The following is a 25,371-nucleotide window of genomic DNA, read 5'->3' as shown; positions in this document are numbered from 1 at the left end:
TCAAGCCTCACAGTGTTTCCTGCTCCTCCGAGCAGATCAGTCCCAGGTGGTCAGAGCCCCATGCACAGTTAGGTCAAAAATGCTCACTTTCTCCATGCTTGTTTGGCAAAAATAAAAGCCTTTTGCTGAGTGACCCGTCCTACTTCTTTGATTCAAAGATCTCAGCAGCTTCAAAGACTGCTTCTGTGTCCTGGTCTTTGGGCATTTGTTTTGAAAAAAGCTCAGAACAAGCTTCAGGAATTGAGCTGGGTGAATGTTTCTAGCTACCTGTTGGTGTCTGACTCCCTGGCAGTTTCTTCCTTTTCTTGTTCCCAAACACATTTGCCAAAGAACTCCCTGGAGATGTGCTCAGTGTTAAGCAGACATGTGTAATGTAATGCATGTATTCAGAAACCATTAAAAAAAACCCCAAACCCTCCGTGCTTTATCTAAGCTCATCACAGTCTTTCTCTCACATGGGGGATATAGGTCCTTCATGTCATGTCCTAGTATTGTTATAAACAAAACTCTTTAAAATGTCTTTTTCTCTTCTTTCCTTTTATTATAATGGGAAAACTGCTCTTGTATTCTGCCACATGAAAGTAGATTTGCCTTCATTTGTGGCCATGCTGATTACAAAGCCTTGGAGATCTTTAATTAAATCGCTTGGGTTTTGTGTATTTCTTTCAAAGAAAACCATCAAAATAGCATTTGTGACTCATTACAATTATAACAGCGATGCTATCGTATTTGCCTTCTTATATTACTTATTTTGATCAAAAACGCTGCATGCCACGCATACCTTTAGCAGCTCGCGGGTGTGCATCCCTCCTGCACCGGGAAGGCGATGCTCCCCAGCAGCGCTGAGGCATGGCTGGCCTTGGCATCCGCCAAGGGGAACCGAGCACATCTCTAGCTGGTTTATCACTCTGCTGAAAGCCACGAAGTCAAGACATTTTACACATACTCAAAGCCAACACCTACAAGTGACTGGAATAAGCACAGAATTTATTCTTGATATATCTGTATCATTGGGGTGTCCTGAAAGCTGTTGCATGTTGCATTCAGTACACTGGTACTGACCTGCCTTGCTCAAAATTGCTCTCCAGAGGGTTTCTCTCTTGCCTTTTCCCCTGTTTTTTTTAAGAGCAACAGGGCCCTGGCAAGGTAATTCAGTGTCTGCATTGCCTTCTCTGGCCCTTCAGCCCACCAGCTGAAGTAACCAGCTATATCGACCGCAGAGCCCCTGTTCTGCTGGAGATCGTTGTACGTGGGCGCCTGTGTTAACTGTGCTGAGTTTCTTGTTCTCTGGTTTTTTTACCCCCTCTGTTACATCAGTACAATGCAACTTTTTTAGACCAGGGATGGGGCTCATTGACTCCTGCAGGGACACTGCAGCCCAGCAGATAACTGGTGCCACGACAGCCCCCAGCAAAGGATAACATCAGAGTTACAAGCTTTCTGGGGAGATTAATCCCACCAAAACTAGCCATGCCCTATGACTGTCACTGTGACACAGTGACACAGCTCCTGGGGCACAGACCTCTTCTTAAAGACAGAGGTTACTGTGGAGAAAGACCAGAAATGAGAGCAAGGCTTTGAAGGGCTCTATGATGGGGATGAGAAAAGGGCTATCTCCCACCCGTGGTAATCTGGAACACTTTGTGGGTTATATTTTAAGGGCAGACATGCCCTGAGTTTTACTCCTTAAGATGGGATCAGGATATTCCCCTGCTGTTGTTCCTAATGAAGTTGCAGCAGAGGTCCCTCCGCTTTTGCATGAGATTCTGGGTAGGTCTGGCTGCAAACGGGGTGGACCATGAGGGCTTTTTAAGAGAGGACAGGGATGGAGTTGCTGACTCCCCAGCTGATCTCACAGGTCCCACCTGCGGGAGAAATTGCAGAGGGGCTTCATGACTATGCAGGCATGATTTATCAAAGCTTGAGGATACCCTAAAACCACATTGCTCATTTGTCCATAGTCCTTGCAGGACTCCTCATCTGTGGTGGCCTCAAAAGCCACCCTTCATGTGATCATGTCCGAGTGGCAGGGGGGGAGCAACACATGCCTTTTCCCACTGCTGCTTCCACTTGCTGGGGCTGGGGAGAAGGCAGTCCTGGCCCCAGTGCTGTCGCACTGATGATGATTGCCACTGGCACGTGTTTCCTCGTGTTTGGTTTCCGATACTGCGGGACATCCCTGCTGCCTGGCGAGTGGCATGTGGGTATAATCAGTCTCAGGCAATTTATTTTTACTACCCTGCGTAAACACTGTGCTGAAATTGTCACTGTGATTTAGGAGGTGCCAGATTTTTCTGTTAGTGATTTTTTTTTTCTTTTTTTTTCTCGACACCTTCCACTCCATCTCTGGAATAACACTTCACAAGCAGCTTTCACCAAGGCTTTCCCCGGTGATGGGACATGTCATTGAAGTCTGAGCTCTGCCTCTCCAGCCTTCCCTAGGCGCTTTCTTGGAGACTGTAAGAAGAAGAGACAAAATTACCTTTCTTTTTTGCCCAACAACCATTTTATGTGCTGAAAATAGAAGTATCATTTTAAATGAGCCACTCAGAGAGACATAATCACCCAAATACAGATGAAATCACTTAAAAATTTTGAAACTGGCAACCTCATATATTTTAATTATAGACTACAGTGATATTCTGCTGAAAGCAATTATGTTGTAGCTCTTCCCACACACAGGCAGTCCCAGTTGTGCTTCACAAAGACCAGCAGTTAAGCATATAAGGCATCATGTATGGGTTTGGTTTTTTTTTTTTACATCCATTTTTTTCAGCACTTTGAAATAAGGCAAGAGATTCAATGTCTGGACATGGCCTTATTGCATGTATGTGGGGTGCATTTAGGTAGGCGAGCCTAGGTGCGTTGATTGCAGCAGCAGAAACACATATCTGCTGCGAGAACAAGTTTTTTTCCCCCACTTTTTGAAAGGCCTCTTGTTTTTGCAATGAAAATGGCCGTCCCTGCTTCGTCAGGACTTTTTAAACTTGCCACGGCCAGAAAAGATACTTCTGTTTAAAATCAGAGAAATGATCCACTAAAAAGCTTCAAATGAAAGATATCTATTTCACCGCGTTGGACTGGCCAACAAGCGTGGCTTGCTGAAATGTGGTTGAGACACTCAGATACAGTTCATGCTACTGATACCCCTTGCTCGCCCTTCAAAATTAGCCCAGATGAATGGGGCCTTTTGTAGTGAGGAAAGAAACGGGCAGAAATCACAATAATCTCTTTCTAGCCAGGCTTCTGTAGTGCGGGGTGAGTCAACGGCTCTGCCTGGTGCTGGAGAAGAAGGAAAACAGCAATTTCTCAGCGGTTTCCTTGGCATGTTGGAAACTGAAGGCGATCTTCTCACACGTAGCTCATTGCACCTCGGGCTGGTCGCTCCCGTTGACTCAGTTCCAGCCATTTAAGGGCCACGAGGCTGTGGAGCATGAACCACATCCTTCACAGCCCAGCACCATGGCTGAGCAGGTTTGACCCAGCCTGGCACGCTGGTACACCTCGGTGGTGGGAGGTGGCGAGCATCTTCTGGCTTTGGAGCACGGTGGCTTTTGACTTTTCCATGCACGCTTCCCAAGCCAAAGCCTTTGCTCTCAGTGAGAAGTTTTACTTCTTTCCTGTTATTCTAAAACTAAGTACTTTGCACATTTGGGAAGTATTATTAAGTAATAGTCTGAGTGACGGTCTGTGGTTGGAGTTAATTTCTTCCAGTTCTCAAAGTGTCTAATTACACTTTCTTCAATGCTAACTGTACAGATTGTTTCAAATGTGCAAAGACCTCTTGTTTAAATTAAAAAAAAAAAGAAAAAGAAAAAAAAAAAAAAGAAAGAAAACCCTCAGTTCATCCATCCAGAATGCAGGTCTGGGACTAGAGGCATAATCCAAATGTCTTCTGACTTCAACACCCTTCATGGTTCTGTACATCTTCCCCCCAGTACCTTTGAAAGAATAAAAAAACAACAAGCCAGATGCTACCTGGTGTAAATCCAGATCATCCCTTTTATACAGTTCCAATATTCCCCACCTTAAAGCTACGTCTGTCTTTAACTTTGATCCATGTCAACTGACGAGATGGTTAGGCACATCTAGACAAGCCTGTGCCCCACTTCACTTGCGATCCCCGTGGTGAGGATGCTGTGCCTGGCTGCCTGGTCCTAGTCCAAGGCAATGCCAAGTGAAGTGGGCACTGGGAAAGGGCTTCGGGCTGGTGTGTTTCACCACAGGGTAGGAGAACATACATGGGATCTCTGGCACGTTAGCTGAAAACATCAATTTGGCAAGCCACCATAATTTGGTTGTGCTTAGAGATCACTTGAGCCTTCCTTTAATGGTTGATGGAAGAGCAACACAGCTTTTACGTGGATACATCTCTCAGAAGGAGAAATTCCCTTTGGAGGCACATTTCTACCTCTTTGCTACGGCCACTTTTCAAAAACAAACACATCCTGCAGCTGATTTTTCTGATTACAGTTTAAAATGCATTAGGTGGGCGGCAAGGGGGAGATGAGAGGGACAGAGCCACAGGTGGGGCTGTGAGAAAAGCCAGCGATACCCATCGCCCTTCGGTGTCCAGGGGACAAGCTCCGGGAAGGCACCAACAGCTTGCTGCTGCCAATGACCTTCACATCAGCCTCGGCTCAGGCTGATCACAAGTTCTTGGTCGGTCCTTGACGTTGGCCATGCTCAAAACGAGGGTTCCATGGTGATCAGATCTACTTCCCATTGTCAGATCATGAGGGGAAAAATAACACGGAGAGTTGGGAAGAGGGGGGTGAGATGGGCATCCAGCTCACGGCAACGCATGGGGCTTTGCTTTGCATGGGTGGTTTCACATGACAGCACGGGCTGATGCTGCTGATGCGTTCGCTGAGTTCTCTAAGGGATGGACACGTCCGATTGGAATGGTGGCCTACAGGACTAGGCATGGTATCCTTCCAGACTGGGCAAGCTCACACTGTGATTTATTTTTCTTTCCTGGGCTTTGTGACTGAATCAGACGGGAGAGAGGAAGTGAAGGTTTGTTCTTTCTAAAGATTTATTTCGTTACATCTGCAACAAGTCAAGAAGAGAACAGGGTAGAAAGGCTTTTGGTTTTGGGCCTGGAACAAAGCTCAGTACTTGAGATAAACAAATGGGGGGAAAGGAATTATCAAAGAAAGAGCTGGCCACAGACTTTGTTATGAGCTTTACTGTAACAAGCTGAGAAATTTTGGTAACTTAAACCAAACTGAAAGCGGACCGGACTTGCAGGGTAAAAGGAAAAGCAGATGATTGAGGTACCTCGAGGAAGAAAATGTTCTGTCTGCCTGCCTGCCTATCTCTCTCTCCTACATTGCTCGTATATGTAGATACTTGGTATGGAAAATATCCCAAGCTTTGGATTAGAGGACCCAGCAGATTTCTGCAGTGTGTGAGTTGTCCTGCCATTGACTTTGATAGTCATGAACAAGCTCTGTTGACTCATCCATCAGATGAAGTAGTGGTGCTCTATTCATTTTTACAAGATACGGAATGTGAGACAAAATGTAGGTACTGATACGGCCAGGCACTGTGTACCGGTGTGTTTTACCTGCCAAGTGTAATGTGTGATTACACACACAGCCAGAAACTACATCTACACACAAGACTTGTCTCTGAGTTGGCTGCAAAATTTTCTGGTCTTCTATTGCAAATGATCTTTGAAAAATGTTGCAGAACAACAACAATACCTTGTCCAAGTTTCTTTGGTAAGCAGGTGTTAACGATTCCTACCTAGTTCTGAGGCCGGTGTAGGAGCTGAATTACTTCGCGTAGGTCAGCAGAGGTGGTAAAAGATAACAAAAGATCTGAGAGATACTGTGTTTGTGAAAAAAACATAATTTATTTTTTTTGTGGGGAAAAAGAAAAAGGAAGGGAGGGGGAGGAGAAATGATGAAACCTTCATTTCTAGAGTGTTAAATTAACAACAGCAAAAACCACTCAAAAGAACAAACTGCATGTTAAGTAAATTTAAAAGAATTACTATAAAATGAATGCCAGCTTGCTTTCCCAGTGTTTGCAAATTCTGAGTCACCAAAATCCCTTATAGCACCTCCTAAAAAGCTTTGAGGAGTGTGCCGATGGCAGCTTCCCTCCGCTTACCCTTAGGACCACCGTGTCCCCCTTCAGGAGGCCGGTGCCTCAGGCTCTCAGCAGGAGATAACCCCTCCAGAAGGCAGCTCACCCCACCGCAGGTCCCACATTCACCAGTTACCTGTGCTGAGTGCTCTTTATCTCACTGATACCCTATCAGCCCTGTTCAGGGCAAGGCTGGTGAGATAGCAAAGTGGCACAATTAGCAGTAATTAGCCTAGTGAGAAACCTGTTCTATGGTGGTTCCTGAGATGGAGCAGGTCCATGTCTCCTGGTCCATCCAGAGAAGCTGGTGGGGTTGGGTGGCCATTGGCCTGGTAGCCAGGATGGGGTTTGTGCTGCCACATCCCTGTGCATGATGGGGCTGCGTTTAGGGGCAGAATCCCCAGGCAAATGAGGGGATGGTGCAGGTACCTTCACCCTGGGGTGGGAGGGTGTGTGGGAGGCTCACACCTCCACATGGGTGCACAGGCAGCCCACCCCATGGCGTTGTAGAACCATTGGTCTTACTAAAACTGGCCTGGCTGATCTTGCACATGATGCTCCATAACCATAAAGTACCTTGCTAGGACCTGCTGCTCCTCGCTGGGACGCCTGGGATGAGGAAATCTTGGTCTGGTGGCAAATTCAGAGAAGTGGAAAATGTGAGTCTCTCTAGTACAGTGATACTGGGGGTTTCTACAACAGCAAAGCCCTAGAGATGACCCAGCAATCAGTACACCCTAGAGAAGAAGAGGGGAAAACCTCACTAAAGGTGAGGTTTGGGATATTTTGTGCGCACGCAGCCTGATTTGCATGGCGGTCTATCTTGATTGCCCGGGGCTGGAGAGGGTCACCTCAGTTACTTGCTCCAAAAGCTGGCCTTGCCTACACTCCTTAAGCACTCACCCTTGAGATGAGGGTTGTCCTGCCTCCAACCCACAGCTCAGTCCTGCAGCGTGGATGTCCTCCCTCCTGCACGCACACAGCTCACGCATGATTAAAGCCCCTGTCCATGACATCTCCGAATTAGTGGCTTGGCCATGACAGTCATTGGTGCTGCTGGCCAGAAACCTGTAAAGCAGAAGGGAAATGGGTTTGGTGGCAGAACTACAAATACTCAATAAAACACAGCTTGTTTCGGTGCTTTTTTATGTGGTTCTGCGATGACTTTTCGTCCCCTAATTCACAGCAGAAGTCAAGCAGAGTGTAGTAGAGATTGAGCATGAATCCTTTGCGCTTGGTTAATGGGAACAATTACAGAAGTTTCTTCTTTTTCTTTTGCCAAGCTGCGATATGAAATCATTTGCTGGGTTCCTGTTTCCATGGAAACAATTAGTTTCATACCCTCTTTCATATTACACATCAATGAAGTGATTAACTAAATGAAGGCCAACACTTCGTAAATGTATTGTCTCATGCAATAATCAAGTAGCTACCAAGTACCACAATTAAATGCACTTAAAATGCAATGAAACCAGCTCCATAAAACGCTTACGAGTGTGTGAATGTTTACTGAGCTGATACGGCACATCATTTACGAGCCAAAAATGCCAACAATACCAAACATGGGTGTTTAGGTGTTGCAGCACTTACTGGCTTTTGAGTAAAGCCTCATTTTCTCAAAGGAGCTGGTCACCTTGAGCCATCTCCAGGAAAGGGTTTAGGGACCTGTTGTGTGATGCAGATGGACTTCAGCTGCTGGCGGTGCCGAGGGCTGCCTGCCAGCCACGGGTCCATCTTGTAGGCAAAGGGTAAGCCAAGGGCAAATGACTTGCAAGACCTCCTAGCCCTGTGGTTACTGCGCTCACAGGGACGTGCCTGGTCCTCGGCCTTTCTGCAAGGACTCTCTACATATTTTCTCCTTAAAACAAAATATACAAAGAGTCCACCCGGCATGGAGTGGAATTCAGGACTCTGCCCGCTCCCTCCCAAGCACATCTGGGAGCCTTTCCTTCGCAGAGCTGAGCAGCTGCACGGTGAGAGAGGGAGGGAGGGAGGAAGGGAGACTCCCATGCTCTGCCACAGAGGAAAGCGAGGGCTGAAATGGGAATTTAATTCATGGATGCTGCAGTAGATGGCTCAGCCCGAGGCTTTTCCGTGGGACAGGGACAGGACGGCAGTGAGGTGCAGCCTGGGCTGGGCGATGGGCAGGGCCGACTTCCCAGACTTCAGACTTACAAATTCAGTTCTGAAAATGAGCCACTTGCTTAAAAGGCTCAGTAGGAGCTGGAGTAGCTTGTTTTAATGAGTAGTTAGGGAGGAATTCACAGTAAAATCCTCCATATTGGACCCTGTTTCTTTGTTTCACCGGGCAATGGATTGGAGTCTTCGCTGGTACCAGCCCTTAGAGAAAAGGAAATTACATTTTCCCCTTCATTCACGAAGGATTTATACACAAGCAGTTGTGCAAAAAATAACAACCTGATTTCAGTTTAGCTACTTCAGAAAATCAGAATTTTGCTTGGAGCATTCTCTTTTTTTCCCCTTTCCCTCTCTTGAAATACATCCTGGGAAGGCACTGTGATGCCCACAGAAACAGTCTCTCCCTGTTCCTGACAGTCGGCCCACGTTCAGTGACCCCTTCCACAGCTACTTCTTGGATGAAGCCAGTTAGTTGGCCCTTCCAGACAAATGCAACAGAAATTTCACAGTGACGCTTCACATGAAATCATTTTTTGACCATAAATCCCGAGGATAACTTTTGCACAGGGGTGAATGGTTCATCGATGTGTACGAGGACCCTAGCTATCTAGTGCAATGGTATTTTCTGTAACCCTTTCTACTGACAAGCTAGCAGATGGTGAGTACCACAACATGGCACAAAAAGAAATGTTCTGTGATGGATGAAAGCCATAGACAGTGCTGCAGCTCCATCCACCTGAGATGGACACCCATCTACTTCCATCTGACAGAGCTGTTTCTCCCCTTCTCCTACGTGCTCCCCTGCTTATTTATACTTTCCTTTGATTATACCACAGCATCTCAGCTGCAGCTCATGCTAAAAGCACCCTTGTTGCCCTACAAAAGGGTAAGATGATGCCTAGTAGGGCTGGCTGCCTTACCAGATCCGTCCTTGGTCCCATTGGACCAAGCTGCATGACCAAGGACCAAGGGTGCAGAGCACGCACGGGCCACCCTCATCCAGAAGACTTTGAAGCTGGGACTGCATCTGTGCCTGATGCATGTTTGCATGCAAATGACGCAGATGGGCAGCAAATCTGGAGAGAACAGGCTCAAGCCTGCACTTAATGGCCAGCATAAACATCCCCCTGAAACCTCTTTGCAGAGCCAGCCTCAACTCTCCCTCTGCTATTCCCCACTCCCCTTTCGCCACCCAACCTCCTGACCTTGCAAAAATATGTCTCTGAAGGGTCAGAGCTTGGGCCTGGAGCAGATGCTGATGCCTGGGATCAGGGGTGGGTGGCCTGAGGGCTGGACAGTGCAACATTCCTGTGCAGGGTCTCCGGTTGAGATAAGGCAGCCCCATGCTGTGATTTACTCCAAGGAAGCGGAGTCTGAGTCAGTCTTGCATGTTCCCTGGCAGATTAGGCAGGGGAAAGCCTTTAGAATAAAAACCTTTTAATCTGTCAGTAACGATTTTCTTTAGAAAAACATCTGATTGTATATAGCTAAAAGCACCATGTTGGTCTGGACCACAAGCCATCGCTCCCAGTCTCCAAGCCCAAACGCACTGGAATTTACCAGGGACTGAGATCATTTATTTCTGTTTTGGTTAACCCTGTGCCAAATCCTACTGGTTTTTCAATCTTCTCCTGGTTGGACTTCAGTAGCAAAGGTGAGACAAAGAGCAGCAGCACTTCCAAGTAAGAAGAGCCCACATGAGATGCTTAAATTTCAGGGCTTAGGGAGGGTCAGGGCTTTAAAAAAGGATCAACCTCTCCCCCACCAAGGTGAGCATACACCTCCTAGAGCCAGCAACTCCAGATGCAACTGTTTTGGGCCAGCTGGGAAGAGAGCAGTGAATGCTAAAAAACAGAAGAGTGGCCTCCATCCCTCAACACCCTCTCTGAAAGCTGGTATTGGTGGCCTTTCTCCCCTAAAACTGCTCTGTCACAGAGACTAAAGAATAGATCTGCAGTGGATCACCAACAGGTTCTTTCTTCTGATGGGGGTGTTCGAGTTTGCGATTGCCCCCACGCAGCATGGGTGCTTCTAGGTTTAGACAACAGGTAAACCAAGGTTTTAGGATTGCAGTTCTGGGCTGGAATGCCTTATATCCAATCTTTTTACCCTTTTTTTTTATTATTATTATTGTAATCTCAAAATTACTGTCTCTACAGTATTTGAAAAGACATAACCCATTCACAAAACAGCTGGCTGGGATAGAGGGTGTGAGTTCCCAACCCAGCGACCCAGCAGTATGGAAAGATAACACAGACAGAGCCTGAATTCTCTCTCCAGGGGGAATTTCTTTGGGCAGTTTGATGGGAGGTTGGTGTATATGTCCCCACCAGCCCAGCCTGCCATTTCCTTCTCTTAATCCCTCACATTCCCACCGTGCTGCAGACACAGAGCCAGCGTCTGGGGAAAGGGGAGAGCCAGCCACACCAGTATGCGATCCCCTGGCCAGTCTCCATGGAAGGAGGAGACCTGCAGGAAGACTCTTCCAGCCCCATTAACTCATCCCCACTGGAGTGCAAATATAACTCGAAGGCTCACAGCTAAGAAAAAGTGAAGATACTCATGGATAAGCATGGCTGGCGTGACCACCAGGAAAGCTCTGGACTGTGCACAGTATGACCACAAGATAAGCAGCACGTGCATTTGCAGAAACAGATGCTCTTGCAGTAGAAGCAACGCTGCAGCTAACGCCCTGCCTCTGGTCCCTCTACACCTGCCGTGCTGGCCCTTGGGACACCCAGTCCAGATGCCACCAGCCCCAGTGAGAACCTGGAGCTACCAACGAGCCACTTTTCCAGATGCAACTGGTTCCTCCTTGCATCCCTCTGGCTTTGCACCAGCTGACAGCTCAAGAGCCTTGCCTGGCCAATGTGTTTCCAGCACTGGTGGGTAATTCTTGAGAAATACATTCAGGGAAAGAAGAGTCCAAATTAGTCTGAATTATGACTCCACATCTAAGGTCACACTGAGGATATGACATCAAACCTAAGGCTGACTTATTTTAATATATAAAAAAATGTTCATCAAGCAAACAGATGACTTTGGAATTTGAGCACTTACTTCTTTTTCCCCATATACTTTCTTACGCAATTTCTTCTCCCTAGAAGAACACCAAGTTCTCTTCTTAGTTTTTTAAACAAACCAAAAGAGGTAATACTAATAATCTGGTGCACAGCTTGCAACTGTTTCTTTTGCTGCTGCAGTGAGGACCACAAATGGTCTTAACCCTATCTAAGGAAGCTCATTTAAATGAATCAGGTAACAAATAGAAAACATACAGTTTATGCAACAGCATGCAACTAAGAAATCTTCCCTTGGCAAAACAATAGGGTCATTGTATTCCCCATCTGAGAAGTCGGTAAACTCCTACTAGTCTGGGGCTGTAATGAATTAAAGGCTTTTCTGCAGCAGATACAATTGCTGTTCGTTACTAAGAAAAGTAGGCTGTCTGGGCATCTGCAGCGCGCTAAATGCAAGCGTTCATGTTCCCAGCATAGTTAAAACTTGCAAAATAGCAGAGAGGAAGGTGATTACCAGGCTTGAGTGACTCAACTCTCTGCTGTCGTCTCCCATTTCGTAGGATATTATTTCTCAATAACACGGTAGCAGGAATGCTTCTAGACAAAACAGCTGCTGCTTTGATAGCAGAGCTTGGCAACCTGGTGGGATGGACACAAGCACACTGACAGCTCCTCTGCTACCTGGACTATCAATGTTCATGGTTGTTGGACTCTGTCCTTGGAGGTTTTCAAGGCTCAGTTAAACAAAGCCATGGCTGACCCAGTCTAGTGCTGGTGATGGACCTGCTTTGAGCAGAGGACTGGGCTAGAGCCCTCTGAGGTCTCTCTGGATGATGCAGATCCCTGCTGAGGCAGTGGCATCAGGACAATAGGATACAGGATGGGGTATCAAGGCACCAGAGTTGGCTTTGGGCAAGGAGCTAAATCTTCCCTTGGCTATATCTCCAGCTCTAGTCAGTCAGCCTGGACAATATTGGATGTACACTCCTCATTTGGCTGGAAGGGCAGAGGTAGAGGGCGATAGGTATGAGACATTTCCAGCAGGCTCTGCACCACTACTGGAAAGCTGTAGATATTTGAACACCAGAAATGGTTAAAACTGATCTGTTAGCACTTCTGATATGCCTGTAGCAGCAATTAAGGCTTACTGTGAGACAGAAGAGATCAAATCCCGGTGGTGGAAATTAGGAAGTGAAATGCCAAGAACAATAACTAGAACAATGTCATGAATTTCCTCCACCACAGCACTGAAGGAGGGTGACAGGGAATATTTTGATGGGCCTAAATAATTCAGAGCATTGGTTTCACTTAGGAAATTCCAACTAAACATGTTTGATGCTCGTGTTTTGTTTTTAAATGTTAGTAGTGGTTTGAATTGTTACCAGGGGCATGCATCATTGGAGCAGATCCTGGGCTCCCATCTTGCTGCTCCATGCGCTCCAAACCGGTAAGCAGCTTAACAGAGCTGGGGAAAGGGAGCCGAGACCTGCGAAACTGGCTTTCTCCTGCATCCCCTTTCCCAGAGCGCACACATACCATGTGTCATGTTAAAACTGGATGCACCTGCTAGAGGAGCTGTGTGGGGGCAGACATTATGCACCAGTTATAAATCCTTAGGCTATCAACAGCCTTTAGTAAACATTTGGACAATCCTTCCTACCTCTCAGTCGTCCAAATATTTGCATCATGCAGGGCTGCTAGCCGTTTCCTGACATGCTGCATATCTAAGAATATCCTCAGATCGTAGGTCGGTTCCAGTGTGCTGTGATGGATAGTCTTATTGGATGAAATAAATGTCCTGGGGAGAAAGAAAAAAAAAAAAATATCTGTGTCCTGATAATATATCCAGGTCAGGATGGAATGAAACAGCTTGCAGTCATGAATGGTATTTTTAGAGAGCTTTTAGGATCTGATCTGAAGCACCCAAGGGTTAATGATGAATAGCCCTGAGCTCAATTAGCGGGTATACTTCCCTCAGTGACTCGGACCACTTTGGACCAGGCTCTTGGAGAAATGGTTGAAGATGCTCCTGAAAGCTCTTCCTTCCTGCTGTGCTGAGCACAGGGCTGGAAATAGCCCGAGCCAACTTCGGATATAAAATAGGAGCCTGCTGCACCAAAGTCGGGTTTGGCAGCTCTTCCTCCAGACCAGAGCATCTCCCGGGTGAACCGCGGGAGGAGACCACTGCAATGCACAGGGTTTGTAATCTGTACGCGAACCGTTTAACGCAGCAGCGTTGCCAAACAGAAACAAAAGTTTTTCTTTTTTTTTAATCTTAATGCAGGTAGAGGAAAGCAGCCTGGACTCTACTTCAGTAGTTAATAAGGTTTAGCAGTCTTAAACACAAAACTTGTGGTTTGTGATTAAGGCTACTGTGCTAAATAACAAAGTTTGGAAGATTAAGCCTTGCAACACAGTAATTTTAGTTTTCTACTCGATACATGACTGGTACTTTATGGCTAAATATACACTGTAAAAGCCAGCGGATTTTCTGATAGCATACTAAAGGAAATAATCGACCCACAGCTTAACCGCGGGATTAAACTGCTTGGGGTGTAACGTGGCTTTTCCACTGCAACTTCAGCTCGGACCTTTTGTTTTAATCTTCTCTTCCCTCTCAGTAAAACCACCAAAGCCACGATAAGTAAAAGCAACGTGGCTTGCTGTCCTGCAACAGCTGAGACGGAGGGTCCTGTAAGTGCTGTTTCTAATTGCCATGTGGGGGTAACCCATGCAGAGGGTTTGCCCACCCCCAGGTGATTCCCCTCTGCCACCCCCACATCCCCCAGTTTCTCCAGCATCTCCTCTGCCTGGTCATCACTTCCTTTTGGGAAGCCCAAAGCTCCGACCCCTCTTTGGACAGACTAAACAACATCTGCGAAGTCGCCTCTCTCCCCCCCCAGCCCTCCCCGGGGAAAAGAGCCAGTCCCAGATGGACAGGAGAAAGCCGGTGTCACCAGGGAGGGCAAGCGGGGCTCCCGGGGGGTGCCGGGGAGCAGGGATGTGGCGGAAGCATAAAGCACCTGTTGGGAGGCTATTTAGGGATTAGCCAAGTGCTGACAGACAAATTGGCAAGATTAATAAGAGCAATCAAGGCTGTGTGGGCTCGAGTTGTGAGCTGACATTAATGTGACATCACTTTCATCTGCTTTTGCCTCACACCGCATAGCTGGTCTGCGGCATCATTAGTGCTTCTAGAGAGCAGCACGGTTGGATGGGGGCCTGGGGGGGAGGTGGTCTCGGAGCATGTGTACGTGGGGGTGCATGGGTGCACACGTGTGCATGGTGGGGTAGGGGACAGCCCTGTGTGCCCGTCCTTAGCTGGTCCCCAGCACGGGCTGCCCGCAGTGACCAGCGCAAGGTCCCTGCTACAGGGCAGGCACCAGTGAGGGGCTGTGTGGTTGGGGACCCCTGGACCCCCTGCCCTGCTGACCCTCACCCCCAGCACATACACAGGGCCTAGCTGGCTCTAACAGCACAGGGTTACTTTTGGTGACATTTTCTCCAAAGCCATCTGCTCTACTGGGTTTGGGGTTTTTTTTTTTGTCCTGAGAATCCTTCCTACAGAATGGCTGAATGTCACTGGGACAAAACGATGTTCCCCCCCCCCCCCCCCCCCAAAAAAAAAAAAAGGGGAGGGGGGCAAAGAAAAGCATAATTGAATAAAGGCTAATTCCAGGTGTGGGGAGAGAACAAAGAAACTCCTCTAGGTTTCACTAAGCCCCATGCTGGGAATCTCCCCTTCCCACAAGGTTTGACCCCCTAAGGATATTTTTAAGGGAGAAAAAGCTGTTTTCAGAGCACTCCTCTGCCTCCCAAACCTGGCAAGAAGTCCCCTGCAGCTCTAGCACAGCACAGCCATTACATGGGGAAAAATTTGGGTAGGGTTTTTGCATTTTCCCATTTTTCCTTTGGTTTGTTTTATTTTTTTAATCCCTTCCCTGCTACATTTTCACTCACCCCAAATTTTTTCCCATCCCCTTCCAACAGCAACTTGTTTACACTCTGATTTTCTTTGTGCTCGAGTCAATGAGGAATCATAGCAGTAGTAAAACATCTGAACATACAAATCCTCCAGGTCCGCCTGTCCCTGCAGAAGAGGCTCCTTCACCCAGAGCTTTTGCCCACAAAAGGAAAGTGTTGAAAAGGAGGGAGATGCCAAACGCTGCGCACACATTTGCTCCCAGAGCTCCTGGGGGGGAGAAACCCGCTCCCAAAGTGGATCCCTCCATGCTGGGAAATTATCTAGTAGGGGCGGGAAAAAAGTCTGTAAAAATCTGATCTTTTTAACTATCGACAGTTCAAGCATGCCAAAGCAGATGGGGATAGAAATAGTGGGGGAAGCAGGAATAATTTTGGAAAGAGGGGGTTTTGTTAAGAAAATTAGGAGACTAACGCCAAAGTCAGATCCTGAAATCAAAGTAATGAGACGGATAGCTGCTTCTCCCCCCCCAAAAAAAAAACTTCTGTATTTTTCTTTTTATGTAAATTGACTAATTGATTCATGCTTAGTTAGCATTTAAAAGGACTGGAATTATATTATATATAATTATTATTTTTTACCATCTCAAATGGTAAATTACATGGGGTTTTGAAGCAAATTTCAGGTTCTGCCTGGCTCCACCCGGCAAGGACAAACCCCTGAGCACAGCCGATGTTTGTCCCCCCGTACAGCTGACATTTTGGGGGACATGCCCCGTTTGCCACCGGGAACCCCTCTGCATCCTTGGGGGGTGCTCGGGGAGGGCGAGCTGAACGCCCCCTTCCCCTGCCCTCCTCCAGGAGCCCAGGGCTCGTTTTCGTTGTTTTTTACGGGTGATTCTTAGAGATGCTTTTCACTGCAACCCTCCTCCATCCCTCCCCACCACACCGGGAAATGCAGCCCTGACACCGGAGGGAAGGGGCAGCACAGGGTTCCCCAAAGAACCCAAATGTCTTTCCACTAAAAATAATAATTTTTTTTAAAAAAGTCGTATTTGCTCCCAAAAACTGATTAGGTTTAAAATACACAGCTTAGACCAATCCGGCAGCAACATCCCGGGCATTCAGTGGTCTGTTTGTAATCTCAGCCTTTTTCATTAACATAAACACTACTTCAACAAAAATATACACGGCCACCTACTAAGCCGGTGAAGCAAACGCGGAGCCGGTCGCGCCGCGGGGTTGAGCCGGGTCCGAGAGGCGCGGGGCGGCCGCGCTCCCCGACGGGCGGCGGGGCCGCAGCTGCGCGGGAGCCGGTGCTCAACCGCGGTCCCGATCGTGTCCCTGCCCCGGGGAGCGCGGGGAGTATCCAGAGCCGTCCCACACTGCCAGTTCCCCTCTCCGGGGAAAGATGAAGGGAACAATAAAGCATTGAAGCAATCCCCCCTGGGCAGAGGGGTGCCGGGCCGGTACTCCCGCCGTTCGGCGGCGCCCGGGGCAGGGCTGGCGGCTGCGGGCAGGGCTGCGGACAAGGGCTGCGGGCAGGGCTGCGGGCAGGCTGCGGGCAGGGCTGCGTGCAGGCAGCGGGCAGGCTGCGGGCAGGGCTGCGGGCATGGCGGAGCGGCCGGGGCGGCAGGTACCCGCGGCCCCGACGGGGCGGGACGGGCAGCGCCCGCGGCCACGCTGCTCTACCCGCAGGAGCCGCTCCCTCCCGGCTCAGCCCAGCTTTCCAGGGAAAACTTGGGTTGTCGATGTCTCATTATTGGTTTTGCAGGAAATTAATTTCCCTTTTCGTACTTGCTTTCTTGCGTTTGTTTTTTTTTTTTTTTTTTCTCTTTCGTGCTCTCTCTCATTCTCCCCTTTCCTGCCGTTCTCTTTTCTTTCTTTTTTCTTTCTCTTTTCGTCTTTCCCTTTTTCCATTTTTCCCTTTTTTATTCCTTCCTTTCTCTACCCCTTTCTCCTTTCCTTCCTTCCTTCCTCCCTTTCATTCTGTCTTTCTTTTTTGGTTTCCCTCTTTGTTTCTTTTTCTGTTATTCTCCCTTCCTTTCTTCGTCTTTTTCTCTTTTTCTTTCTTTTTCTTTTTTTCCTTCTTTCCAGCTTTTCCTCTTCCTATTTTTTCTCTTTGCCTCTATTTTTCTCTCTTTCGTTCTTAATTTTTGTTTCCCTCATTTTTGCCTCTCCGTTTCCCTGTTCCTCTGTTTCTTTCCTTCACCCTCTTTCTCACTCTCTTGCTTTTCATGTCTGTCTTCATTTCTCTCTTTTTCTCTCCTGTTTCGCCCTCATTTTTGCCTCTCCGTTTCCCTGTTCCTCTGTTTCTTCCCTTCACCCTTTCTCTCTCTCTCACTCTCTTGCTTTTCATGTCTGTCTTCATTTCTCTCTTTTTCTCTCCTGTTTCGCTCTTTTTCATATTCTCTGTCTTTCTTGTTACTTCTCGTTCTTTATCTCTTTTTCTTTCTCTCCTTTTCTTTTTTCTCTCTTTCTCTCCCTATGTCTTTCTTTCTGCCTTACTGTGTGTAGTTTGGTCTGTTCTTTCTTCTTCCTCACTCTCCTGTTCTCCCTCCTTCTCTCCCCTCCAGGACACACACACTCTCTATATACCCATGGATCTATTTCAGTGTTTGGGGGCACTTCTATTTTCCTCTTCTGGAGCTGGGGGACAAACCAGACGCCGGGCTCCGCTCCAGTCCTGCTCTGGAGCCTCTTCCCGATGTAAAGAAAATGTCCTTTCCCGCCATGCCATGCCAATGTCACAGCTCGCCTGGATTTAGTTTAATCCCCGCCGTTTGACCCTTACCGAGAGGGTTTGAACACCCCCGGGGGTCGGACCCCCTCCCTCCCAGCGCCGGGTTGCGCAGACACGTTTCGAGCGGGGTTAAGGGCTCAGCACCGCGCCCCGACGGCACCGCCCGTGGCTCGCCCCGTCCCACGCGTGGCGAGGGGGGGGGTGCACGGGCGGCCCGGGGCTGCCTCTGCCCCCAGCACCGACAGCTCCGCCAGTCCCACGGGAGCCCCGCTCCGGCGGGGGAGACGCGGCTGCGGGGGGACAGAGGTCCCCGAGCCCTCGGCGCTTTGCGTGAAGCGCTCGAATTCGATCGTTTCCAGAGGGGAAACGAATAATCCTGCGAGAAAAATTACTGTGCTGCAACCCAAGCCCTCGGGCAGCATCTTTCCTCGCAGGTAGACCTCAAAATCTGCTGGAGAAGGTGATTTGCCTCCAGTGCCTTGGCGGCCAGGCAGAAATTCCCTCATTCATCGATTTTAAGGGGGTTAGATGTAAAATGATTTTGTATATTTTAAGAACTGGAATTTAAGGGAGATTAAGGGCGCGGATCTGAGGGTGCTGTGAGAAACGCGCTGGGGGGGTTTGTAATTCAGAGAGCGACTCTGAAAACAGGAAAAACAAAACCATTGCTGGATTCGTTATTCGAATTTTTCGTGAGTTCTACGCCAGTTTTGGTGGGGTTATTTTACAGATTTCTTCCCCTTTCCTCTCCGGCTTTCGCACACGCACATCCCCTTCCCCAAGAAACCCAGATGCGCAAGGGGAGGGTGAATGCGCCCGTTCCCGTTATCAGCCCGATTCTCGCAAAAAGCAACCGTTTTGCTGCAGAAATCGGTTACCGTCGGGACATCACCACCAGCGCTGCGGGACGCCTTCCCACCTTGGCTCGGGGATTTCAAGTATCCACTGAGCATCTTTCCCGGGAATGCCAACCGACCACGCTGTTCCCCGCAGAACATTTTTTAAAGCCCCCCCAAAATCGCTTATAATATTTAACTAGGGACCTGTTGTGCAAAAGGGATCGTTTTGCTAGGCGCTCTGCTGTTTTGCTAAGGAGGTGGGAAAGATGATTAACCAATTTTTGGTGTCTTTTAACTCTGCACCGGTAACTGCGAAGCAAAGGGGGACACGAATCTGCAGCACCCCGCGTAGTGTGGCTCCACATCATTACTTGGGTGTTTACTTATTTAAAATAATAATAATAATAACGATGTGAAACAGGTTTTGCCGGGGCAGCTTCCAAGGAAAGGCATCCCTAGGTCTCTGTAAGGAGGGGAGCAGGGAGAGAAGAATTGCAGTTGTTTATAGCGGGGATTTTTCACAAAAAACACGAGTCCCGAACCCCCGCTTTGGGATGGGGAAGGGGCGGGGGGGAATAGAGTTTAGATACGGGATTTATTCTAGAAAAAAAGTTTAAAAAATCAGAAGGTTGCCCTGGGACACAGGTGGTGGCTGTGCGGGCTGAGCTGGATCCGGCCGGGAGGTCCCGCCGGGATGGGCAGGCAAAGCCCACTGCAGCCCCTCCGACCCGGGCCGGGGGCCTTTGCCTTGGCCAGTGCAGTCCCCCCCTCCGCCTGCCGCGTGCTGCCCCTTAGCCCGGGGGCTGCAAGGCCGCTCTGAAGCCCAGCCCCTCTCCCTGCAGCAAAAAACTCGGGGAAACGGCCCACGGGTGAGTTTGGGGTTTTTTCCCCCAGAGGGATGCTCCAGGGGTCCCTCCAGCGAAAGCCGCTTTTGCAAGCAGCGTGGGAGCTCCGTGGGCACAGCCCAGAGGGACAAAGCCCGTCTGCTGCACCAGGACCTTCTCGCACGCCAGGACCCTACGGGGGCTTTCCTCCCCCGGGCAGGTACCTGGGTGGGCCGGTACCTCCTGGCAGGTCGCTGTCACGACCCGGAGATGGTGCCAGCCTCGCCCGGCCCTCCCGGAGGAGCCTTGCCCTTAGCATCCTTCGCTGGCAGCCGCTCCTCTTGTCGCATCCCTCCCCACGGGGGACCGCCGCGTCCTGCGTGGATGGCTCTGCCACCGCAACCCCCTCTCCCCACTCTACAGGTGACAAGGCAGAAGGGGTGGTGGCTGCGGGGGACCCCAGGGACACTTGCCCTGGGCAACCCCCGGGTGCTGGCACCCCCTCCTCTCTCGGAGCCGGGTGATGCTCCTGTCTCAGGAAGGACCGTGCTACACAAGGTTCTTTTTCCTCCGAGGAGCCCACCCGCAGCACCGGGGACCCACTGGTGGCTCCACACGGTGGCAGAGACCGTGCGAATCCCCCCCGTCCCGGGGTTTTCCCCTTAGGGATCCCGCTGCCCGCACCCCCGGCCCGGGGTACCTCGCCGCAGCCGGGCGGGCCCCCACGTCCAGGCACTGCTGTGCCCCGGGACTGAGCACCGAGGGCCAGCACAGGGAGGCCAGATCCTTCCCCAAACCCAGCGGGTTTGTTTTTTTCACATCTCTCCCCGATCTTTAGTAGACGAAGCCGCCAGCTTGGCTGTTACTCAGCCCGGCAATGTACCGTCCCCGCAGGGTTTAGTACCCGTGGAAGAAAATAATCCTTTTCTCCTTGATTTGGGCTATTCCGTTTTAACTTCTCGCACCTCTCCGTGGAGACGCGTTTTGCGTGATACCCCGAAACTAGGGGGCCGGGGGCCCTCGCCTGCCCGCCGCTAAAAATTACGCACACACACCGCTCCTCTAGCATCGGCACGTCGGTGCGATTTCGGCGGGGTTTTGGTTTAAAGTCCGGAAGAAAACAACGAAAATGTTCAGTCAGCCTGGAAATAAGGCTGAGCCCCGGGGCAGCCCCTCGCGCTCCCCGTCTGGAGGGGGCTCCCCTGCCCGGCTCGGCCCGGCCGGGCTTGTCGCTCCTGCAGCCGTCGGGGGCTGGAGGGGATTCCCGACCCCAAAAAGCTCAGCGGATCGAAATGTTTTTTCGACCTCGCTGTCCCCATTTCACCGCTAACCCGGGCTCTGGGGCTAGAAAAGCTGGAAATGGCTACTAATTTTATTTGCACGCCACACTGCTCTGCCAAGGAGCTGGGTGGGTGTGGGGGGGGTGTGTTCATTCCCAAGGGTCCTCTTTGGGGTTCGGGGGCATCCCCAGCACCGGGCCCCGTCGCTGGAGGAGCCCCCAGGGAAGAAAACTTGTCCGAGAAAGCATGGATGTCTCAGCAATGCCAGCCTGGATTTACCTCTGGATTGACACCTGAATTTACGATTCGAGCTGTCTTTAAGGGCGAATTTGTTGAGGGATGGCCGGGAGCATCCCTCGCCTGGTCCCAGCTCTACTCCGGCTCAGCCCCGCTGTTTCTCCCGGTACCCAGGTCGCTCTGAATCCCAGTTAGTCCAAAAGCATCCCTCCCCCCTCCACCCCCCCGGGAAAGCTATCCGTCCCTGAGCAGGGATGTAAATACTTTGATATTTTCAAGATCTCTGTGGGAAGCGATTGTGCCTAAGTGGTAGCGCTCGGAGCTTATTATCGCTGGAACCGATTTGTATTGCTGGGACTGCGTCCTGCCAGAAAACTCCCAAAAAATCCAGCGCTGAAAAGGGCTGTAAATTCCTGTGCTGCAATATTTCATCGAAGGACGTCATGGAAAATGTGGGCTGGGGGGGGGGGGGGGGGGGGGGGAGCAGTCTCGGGACGGGCAGAGGGGGGAAAAGGGTGACAAGGGGGGGGGACACGTGTAAGATTTTTCCTTTTTTTTCCCCCTTTCTGACCAAAGCCTGAACTTCTGCCTGAGACACGACGGCTGACAGCCAGCCCGCACCTCCCCACAGCCGCCTTAGGTGCTTCGGCAGCTCCGCTTCGCATCCGCTCCCGATTGCGGCTTCTTCTTCCCTAAAAGCTCCCGCAGGTCCCGCTCGGAGCCGGCGGCCGAGCTCTGCCCGCGGGGGGTGCCCGGGGGCCGGGGCTGGGCTCTGGCTGCCACCGGGAGAGGGCCCGTCTGCCACCGGGCACACGCACACGCGTGGGGCAAAGAGTTGCCGTGTGATGGACTCTCAAAAATGGTTTGGGGGTGCGTGTGTCCCCCCAGATCCCACTTCTCCCTCGGTCCGTTCACCCCCTGACACCCACCCACACCCAAGCGCCTATGTCCCCAGCCTTGAGCCCCTCGCTTGAACGTACCCCCTCGGCCTTAAATAAACCTTTAGGGATCGTTTTGCTACGGATTTGGAGCCAGCGGCCACGGGGATGGTCGCGACTGAAAGAAAAAAAAAAGAAAGAAAAAACAACAAAAAAACCCAAACAAACAAAAAAAAAAAACAGCCGAGGGAAAAGGGATGGTGCTGGGCAAGAGGGAGGCGGGGGGGTGGGGTGGGGGGGTGTCCTGCGGGTGGTGTTAATGCAAAGCAGGGGCAGCGGGGAGGGGGACATGAGGCGGTCACTCCCCTCGCCCTGGGTGGTCCGGGATCGCAGGAACACCCCGGCCCCTCTCCGAGCAGCACCCAGCCCGCCTATAACAATACCACCTATATACATTTCCATACTCGGATTACACCCGGCCTGGTTGCAAAGTTGACTTCACTTAAGCAATTAGCTAGTAAAAATACCTTCGGCGCAGGAAAAGGAAGAAAGCTTGGATTTGTCTATTTTTACACAAAACACTGCCGAGTTTCGGGGGGGGGTGGGTGGGGGGTGGGGGTGGCGGTTGGGAAGCGTGGCGGGGCTCGGGGGTGGTCGCGGGGAATATGCGGGGCCAGGGCGGCAAAACGGGCTCCAAACGGTGCCAGGATTAGCAGGGCTAATTGCTCTAGATGATCTTTTATTGTCGTCTTCTCCTCATTTTTTTCCCCCTTCCCTGCATCTCTCCCCTGCCGGGGGTGGGGGGGGCAGTTAGGCCACCCAACCCCCCTTAACCCCAGGACAAGCGGGTCCCGTCCACCCGCACACCATCACCCCCCTCGAATATCAGGCACAGCACGGCTTCTCTTCCCCAAGCTCGCCTTTCCCCGGTTCAGGGGCTCGGTGTAAAACCCTCCAACCTTCCTGCTATTCCCACGGCGAGGCCTATAAAACCTGCAGCGATATATTTCCATTTTTAACGTTTGCTGGCTATCATAAATATAGAGGAAACCAAATCTTCGCACTCCAAAAAGATACTGCGAGAGGGGGAAAGGGGCACTGGTGCAGGGGCTGGTTGTCTGTGAAGGGGAATGGTTTGATTTCCACGGAGAGGTTTTGGGTTTTTTGCTCGGAGATATTTTATTTCCTAGTGGAAACGCTGCCGGTGGCGACGGTTTTGAACGCGGGTTTTACAGGAGCTCTTTACGTTGTGTTTCGAGCTCATCCCCGGGTGTTTTGGGGACAGATCGGGAAGATTCAGTCGCAGAGAGATGTAAAGCAAAGAAACCTACCCTTCTGGCGTCTTGGGGAGGGGGGGGATGCTCGGGGAATTCGATGCGGAGCAAAGCTCAGGGTCAGCGATGCCCTCCCTCCGCAAAAATAAAAAGAAATACAGCGAGAAGCGGAGGATTTATTCTGCACCAGCTGCCCCGGAGCTGTAAGCAGCCAGGAAAGGTGATCGCTTTCCGAAAAAGCATTTTGGGGTTTTTTTTCCCCCCCTTGCCGAGCAGCCGCCCCGCTCCGCGCTCTGCTCCGCGACCCCGGACGGGAGGGCGCAGCGGCCGCCGCCTCCCCCGACAGCCCGGGCGGCCCGTTCTCCTCTTCCTCAAAGGAAAAGCTCCAGAAATAACTCCCCCACCTCCTCTCACCCCCTCCTCGGCTACCTGCCCCTGGCCTGGGGTTCGTCCAGGGCTCTTCTCTGCCTGTCCCTGTCCCCAAAGCCCCCCTCCCCCCCTCCCCCCCTTGCCCCGGGAACAGGAGGGCCGGTGCTTTCGGCAGGATTTATTTTTCGGAGAGGGGGCAGAGGATGGGAAAGGGAAAGAAAGACGGGGAGGAAGGAGAAAAAAAGGAGAAAAAGAAAAGCCCCTGATGTGGAATCCCTCTTGGTTGTATCACAGATGTGACAGGCGCCCCGGAGGCTGCTCACAACTGCTCGCGAATAACGCGGAGGGAGTTTGGAAACCCGATCGGTATCTTTCTTTTAAAAGGTATTAAATTGTCATTAAAAACTTTAAAAGCAAATCTGGAAGACGGGGGGCTTGGGGGGTGTCCCCCGCTCGCTGTTTGTGCAGAGGGTGCAGGGGGCCGGACCCACAGCACTGCGCTGCGGCCTGCAGCGGGGCGGGGGCGGGGGGGGGGGGGAAGTTTTTCTTCTTTTCTTTTTTTTTCTTTTCTTTCCCCTTCCTTTCCCTCTTCCTTTCCCCAGTCTTGCAAGGGAGTACTCTGCGGCAGCCAGCAGCCCTGAAAGCTCCTGCAGCCGTGCAACCCGCCCTGCCGCCCCCCGGAGCGCAGGTTTCCACGCGCGGTTCACAAGAAGGTGACAAAGGTTTCAAACGACTTACCTTAAGTGACAGGTCTCCTGATGGGACGAGGTTCAAAAGGGTGGTTTTTTTTTGGGGGGCAGGGTAAAGAAGGGGGTCTTTGCCTCCCTGCCTTCCTATTCTCCTTCCCCCCCCCCCTTGTGCGTGCCCGTGGCACCCGCCAGAGCTGAGCACCAGGCTCCTAGGATTCAACTGCAAAACTTCAGCACAGATTTATATCCACCCCCCCGCTAAAAAAAAAAAAAAAAAAAAAAAGCCCAAAACACACCCAGCCGAAAAAACAAACCGAAACACCAACCCACCCTCATCCCTAGAGCAGCCTCGGAGCAGGCGAGGGGTCCGACGCCTGCTCTCATCCCCGGCGCGGCGGCGCAGGCAGAAAAGGGCATTTCGAGCGGCAGCGGGAGTTTTCGCCGATTTCTTTTTATTAAAGCACCCCCGAGCCCGTGTTTACATTGCGCAGTATAAACATCCTGCCCGGGCCCGCCGAGCTTAAAAGAGCGCACGAAGAGGGGGTTTGAGGTGGGTGAAGCTCCGAGCTGCGCGGAGGCCGCGGCCGGGCAGCGCCTCCCGCCCCCGCCGCCCGCGGAAGTTGCGCCGCCCGCAGCCCGGGCCGCACCGCCCGGCCCTCCCCACCCCCCCGCCGTGGTTCTCAGCAGTAGGTGGCAGGGGGATGGGGGGGGCCTGCCCACGCAGCGCCGCGGTCACGCGTGGGACAGCCCCCCCCCGCCCCGTCCTGGGCAGGGATGCGGCCCCCGGGGCGGGTAGGGCGGCGTGGAAAGGGCTCTTTAAAAGCTGCCCACCAGCTGGGAGCGGGGAGCGGAGGGGGGCCGGGACAGGGCGGCGGAGGGGGCCGCCCGGGAGGGCGTGGGGGAGCGGGTCGGGGCGGGGATCTCCGCTCCGCTCTTACGTCTGTCAAGGAGCGGCAGACGCCGCTGCGAGAGATAAAGTACAAGGCGAGCGGCGGGGCCGGGGGCAGACTCGACAGCCACCGCGATGGGAAGCAGCTCCCCGCAGCACCGGCAGCGCCG

General features: G+C 51.2%; 1 long non-coding RNA gene across 4 annotated transcripts; it reads right to left on the bottom strand.

Annotated features, from left to right (window-relative positions):
* Nucleotides 1-567: 567 nt before the first annotated feature.
* On the bottom strand, nucleotides 568-24,980 carry LOC114015505 (uncharacterized). Of its 4 annotated transcripts, none has more exons than XR_003559481.2 (4): nucleotides 24,362-24,532; nucleotides 12,919-13,056; nucleotides 7,003-7,167; nucleotides 568-2,457 (listed from the first exon to the last, which is right to left on the bottom strand). It is a non-coding gene; the product is annotated as an uncharacterized LOC114015505 (long non-coding RNA). The 4 variants fall into 4 exon arrangements; XR_003559483.2 differs by lacking the exon at nucleotides 568-2,457 and adding an exon at nucleotides 5,175-6,729; XR_003559482.2 differs by lacking the exons at nucleotides 568-2,457; nucleotides 24,362-24,532 and adding an exon at nucleotides 24,643-24,980 and having other exon boundaries at nucleotides 5,175-7,167.
* Between the last annotated feature and the right edge of the window lie 391 nt (nucleotides 24,981-25,371).

Source organism: Falco cherrug, chromosome 14 (genome assembly GCF_023634085.1).
Source record: "Falco cherrug isolate bFalChe1 chromosome 14, bFalChe1.pri, whole genome shotgun sequence".
Classification (NCBI taxonomy): domain Eukaryota; kingdom Metazoa; phylum Chordata; class Aves; order Falconiformes; family Falconidae; genus Falco; species Falco cherrug.
Note: the sequence above shows the minus strand (reverse complement) of the source record. Positions and strands in the feature narration are given on the sequence as shown.